This window comes from Anneissia japonica, unplaced genomic scaffold (genome assembly GCF_011630105.1).
Source record: "Anneissia japonica isolate Jap-2015-1 unplaced genomic scaffold, ASM1163010v1 scaffold4464_len47620_cov111, whole genome shotgun sequence".
NCBI classification, from domain to species: Eukaryota; Metazoa; Echinodermata; class Crinoidea; order Comatulida; family Comatulidae; genus Anneissia; species Anneissia japonica.
Window position 1 is genome coordinate 25071 of NW_022737323.1, and position 5541 is coordinate 30611.

The 5541-nt window shown below is 35.3% G+C and overlaps 1 long non-coding RNA gene across 1 annotated transcript in view; it reads right to left on the reverse strand.

The window, feature by feature from the left end:
• Positions 1-2408, reverse strand: part of LOC117117322 — a 17064-nt gene extending 14656 nt beyond the window's left edge. The window contains exons 1-2 of the long non-coding RNA XR_004446889.1: positions 2284-2408; positions 4-87 (exon numbers count right to left, since the gene is read on the reverse strand). This is a non-coding gene — a long non-coding RNA (uncharacterized LOC117117322). The remainder of the gene's footprint in view (positions 1-3; positions 88-2283) is intronic.
• Between the last annotated feature and the right edge of the window lie 3133 nt (positions 2409-5541).

Consider the following 5541-nt stretch of genomic DNA (forward strand, 5'->3'; position numbering starts at 1 on the left):
CACCATAGACTTTACTGTGCTTTCGTATATAAATGAATTTTTCTGTCTTTCGTGCAAAACTTCTGAAATAGATTGTGGTATATTTTGCTGAAACGACAAAAATTGATTAATGCATATAACTAACATGTGAAAGACATCTGAAAAAATCATCTGATCAATATACATACTGTTGTTAATAAATTTATATTGTATTTCACATCGGTAAAGTTATGACCAGTGAGAATCAAGGATACTGGAAATTGTGGGCCCTGATGGGGGAGCGAAGATGAAGTGGGGGTACTGGCTCGATGACTAAGTGAGGGGGAGCTAACTCGCAAAAATATTAGTCAACCAGAAATACAGATTTGAAACACCAAAGTTGGATGTAATTGCAACAAAACGTCTTTCCATGAATATATATATAGTTAAATTTTATCTCTACAACATACAAAAAGTTCACTAAAATACACCCACGGGGAAAGTGATTTTTATAGCAAAGAAAACTGAACTACTTCACTGGGCTGCTGCTCTGCCTACGATAATGTGTGCAGTATCTAGGTTACCAAGCGCTTTAATTTGACTTCTGCTCCCACTTCTGATTGGTTAACCTTACCTTACCTTACAGTCTGCGCATACTCTATTACTAAAAGTTACGTCACACGTCCCACTGAAATTTGTTTTGTGTTGAATATTAGCCTAAAAGCTGTAATATTTGATTAGATGCTCAGTTATATGAATTATATGAAACGTACGATTATTACTACAGTTGGTGAGGCCTGCCCTATGCATGCCGACCCAGCTGAGACTCAGGAGTCGGAAAACGTATGTGAGATTTTCATAAATATAGGCATAGGCATAATAATAATAATATAAGTTTTCTTACCTAAAAACACAAATTAATTTTAGCTATAGCTAATAAAATAATATTTTTTATTGGCAAATAGTGTAAAATAATTCCCGACGTTTAAAAAAATATAATACTGACTGAAGATTTATTGTTTTACAATTTTTCTATCGGTAAATTTGAAATAGGCCTACTATTCTATTTTCATATAAAGATATTGGAAATCACGTCACAAGTTCAAGATTTGATGTCGAATTATGTGGCCTTCACCTCTGGTGAATAGTTCTCAAAACTCATTTTATAACAAATAAAATAACAATATTAAATAATGACATTTTTTATTATATATTTTTTCCGATTTTATTTTAAGCTGCTCTAAGTTTCTTTCCTATTCTTTTTCCTGTTGTTGTTTTAAACCATTATTTTGCATTCATTATTAATACTAAATTAATAAACATACTGTAGGCACTATCCTAGCCTACCTGCTGTAACTTTAATAAAAAATTATGTTTATTGTATACTCTACTCAGTTTAACACAACTCAATTTTCTAGATTCAAAGCCGAAGTTACCTAGATGGCGGGAAATGAGCATTTCCGACTTTTAAGTTAGGTGTCTTTTAATGAATTTTAGGTTCTTCAAAATTCATGGTTTCCAGCTCTTGAAAATGGTCAGGTAAACTTTCTCATTCTTATAGTAAATAGGCCTGTTGTGTGTGTATATATAAATTTTTTTTAAAAATGAGTAGTTGCATACTGTACATATTCTTTTTTCCATCCATGAATTGATACGCCCCAAAGAGAAAGGGGGTCCGAAAATGTTTATTCCTAGCAGGCAGGAAATGAGCTTTCCCAACTTCTGAGGTGTCTTTTAATGACATTTAAGTTCTTCAAAATTCAAAGTTTTCCCCCTCTTGAAAATGATTCCGGTTCCATGAATCAATGAACCTCAGAGAGAAGGGGGTCCGGGTTCCCTTGGCAACAAATTTTGATTTCTAGATGGCGGGAAATGAGCTTTCCCGACTTCTGAGGTATATAATATATCTTGTGATACGCCATGTAAATATCAATCAATCAATCAGGGATTTATCAGGCGCACGTATCTATCAACCTTGATATGGCGCAGCTGCCTAAAAAATTACGATGCACGTAATTTATGGTATGATAGAATTAATATATTATTACTCTTTCCCATGCAAACTTATAAGAATAATATAGGGAGGACATTTAAAAGGCAAATTTTCAACACTGCATGAACAAATGGAAGCCGATCTTACATTTTTTCCCTAAATGTATTTGTAAAGGTAAATTGAGATTGTTCAAAAACTGAGCTTTTGATTGGGGAAAAACACAACCTAAAATCAGAAATAACCTACAGAGTAGAAGCAAGCATAGCTGAGGTGGGCTTATACCCCCAAAAAAACTACATTATCACATGAATAGGAAGGGTGGGTGCACATACCTGTCTCCAATTGTTCTTTTTGGTTTCCAGTAACCAAATTCTCCATTGAAGACCATTTCTTTCATATTAACATACGAGTAGAAATCAATATGTTTGAACTTGGAAATCCTGGAACCACTATGCGCTAATAAAGAGATTAAGATATTTTCATATTATACATAGCATCCTGAAGAAGTTAATTGCAAAAGCTTGGTGTTCAATAAATTATGTAAAGTATTATTAGTATATAAAGTAACTGCTGTTTTAGTTTTTACTTTATGGTTCAGATTAACACGGCAACTTTAGGGGTCCTAAAGCTGGTTTTCCACTAGGCGAATTTATTCGCACAAATCAAAGCGTCGGTTAGCTTCCTGAGCTCTTGATTGGTTGCGCATTTTTTCACTTCGCAAAAACTCCGATAGGAATGTGAATGCGCATGAAGCGACGCTTTCGCTTCGCAAGAACAGATTCGCCTAGTGGAAAACAGGCTTAAGGTGGAAGAAGCAATTCTGGTGGGAGGATGCTGCAGGGGTGCAGATGGTGCAATCGCAATCTCCTAAATTGTATTATAAGTCAATCGTGACGTCATCACTGCAACTATTATTGAACTTCCACAGCCCAATAACATTTCATATCGAGTATAAACGGTATATAATAATTCTTGAGGTACACCATGTAGATATCTATGTGGTGTACCGCAAGAATTTATATATGGTTATACTCTTCGCCATGCAAACCTTCAAACAATACTATAGGTAGGGCATTTAAATTCCTAAATTTTATTAAGAAAAATAATCATTGTATTATATTTTTGACAATTATTGGTAAGGTTTTTAAGGTATGAAAGTGCATCTTCTGGGCACCCAGAAAATATTCTCAAAATGTTCGCCCCCTCAGGTGCGAAAATTTGAGTCTCATGCACCCATGGGTGCAGATCATGGGGGGCTGGGTACATGTCCACCCTTGACATATTTTTAAGGGGGAGGGGTTTGTCCCCTCACTTTTCGTCTGCAATGCAATTTCATATTAAGTCAAGCAAATGCCTTTTTATAATTTGAAAAGTATGAGAAAAAGGGTGCAAAGATAAGATTGGTTTTTGGAACATGTAGGTAAAGTAAATACATCAAAGACAATTAAGATTTATTTTCTATGGTACAATATATCACAGCAATGTATTACATCGATGATGATGAATTATACTATACAAGAGTGTCATATCCGGCAATCTAGAGGTACTATTTCCCCGAATTTTATCACCTCAGCCCAAATTATAGTGGGGTAGAGATGGGTGTGGACTCACGGTTCTGAATGCAAAAGTAAATACATTAAAGCCAATGTTTTTAAGTTGTATTTTCTATAGTACCGTACATCAAACATATTAACTAGATATATATGGTTGTCGGAAATAAATTTGTTGGCGCTTCATTTTGACTATAAAATGGTGATGTGATGATGATGAATTTTACTATATGAAAGTTTCTTGGAAACTAAACATAGCATTTTATAGCAATAGAATACATGTCATGAAAGACGGGCAAGAGTTTTCACCCTCTCAGGTGAGCAATATTGTATCGACAAAATTGGCCAGTGCCAACTATCAGAGCTTTTTTGCTCAAAACTTGTTCTTTCAGTAGTGTTAATTTCATCTTTAAAATGTGTTCAAATGTTTAAAAATTTAGTAATCAACATCATTATTAGTTTCTCTATGTTCAAAGTTTAGAATTGAGATTTGATTTTAAGCATGTAACATTAGTTACTATGCCATCAAAGACATTTTTGATGTTTTCTTTTATTTTGACTGATGTATTTTTGTGATTCTCTTTTAATTTATGTTGACTCAAAAATTGACACACAAAATAAAAAGATTCCAAAAAAGAAGAAAGATGCTCTATTACCTCTTTACTATTAGTATTCAATGTTTCAACTGCATTCCTGACACTATGGGTGCTATGAGATCAGACTCATCATTTATGTTATCATATGTGGATTTATGTTATCATAGTGGCTTGCTGGCTTTTAATTGGTCCATCTGAAACCAGCGAGTCCCTGCTTGTACTCACTATAGATTTTTCTGTGCTTTCATTTGCAGCATAATTTCTCTGCTTTTTGCATAAAACTCCTGAAATTTATGGTGGTATCATTTTTTGGAGGACCAAGAAAAATTGATTGATGCATAATAACAACCACAGACCCTATTGTGATAAAACTAACGTGTAAATAAGACATCTCAGAAATTCATCTAATCAATACACACTTCTGTTATTAAATATATATTGCATTCAACATCGGTAAAGATCAGTGACATATAAAGGAGTCTGGAAATGTTGGGGCTGAGGGAGGAGTGGAGTTGAATAGCTTGGTGGTTCCAATCCCAGAGTCCTGGGTTCAATTCCTGCCAGTTGCAGGATTTTTTCTCACGACCAAAACAACTCCACTCCCTAAATCTCATATTGAGATTTAGTTTGTGTAAAGCATCGTGTGTGTATGTTTGTCTTGTGTAAGGGATTGTCACCTACAAGTAGGACAGTGATATATTCGCTATTGACAATCCTTGGCACATGTCGTGTGTGCCTAAATAAATAAGAAGAAGAAGGTAAAGTGGGGGGAGTGCTCGATGATTAAGTGAGGGGGAGCTAGCTCACAAAGATAAGGTGATTTTTATCTACTTGAGATAATTGATTTCTTTTGCTTCAAACATTATCAATGGAGGAGGTGCAAGTGTTTAGAGAGGGCGAGTGAAATCTGCCTCCCACCGGCCACCTATATATGCCACTGCCATGATTTAACTTTTTATGTTAGAATTTTACATATGTACTGTTTTTTTTTTTTTCCTTTTTTTTTTGGACAAATAAAGTTTCTCTATTTTAATAAAATCAAAAGGGCAGGCCTACTGGGTTTTGCTTACAGCCTATGGATGTGTGCAAAACCTACTTTAAAACACTTAATGGCTCCTGGGGAGTACTATCAAATCAACCAAGTATAGTGTGTAAGGCTGGGGTTTAGCCAGAAAAACAAAACAGGCCGCCCAAAATGGAAGCTAGTGGACATGGCCCTGAGCCGATGGGTGGGCCACGCAACCTCCCAAACATAAGAAAAAAAAAATAGAAAATTATGATCTTTAGAGGGCATTTTAAGGTGTTTAAATGTTGGAATTTTTGTGTAGGTAGACCTGGCCCAATTAGGCTAGGCTGAGCTGATTAGGTCAAAAGGTAAAAGTGGCCATCCTAAACAATTGATGGCCGTCCAAAAGATGGGCGGACGGCTCGCTGGCTAAGCCTA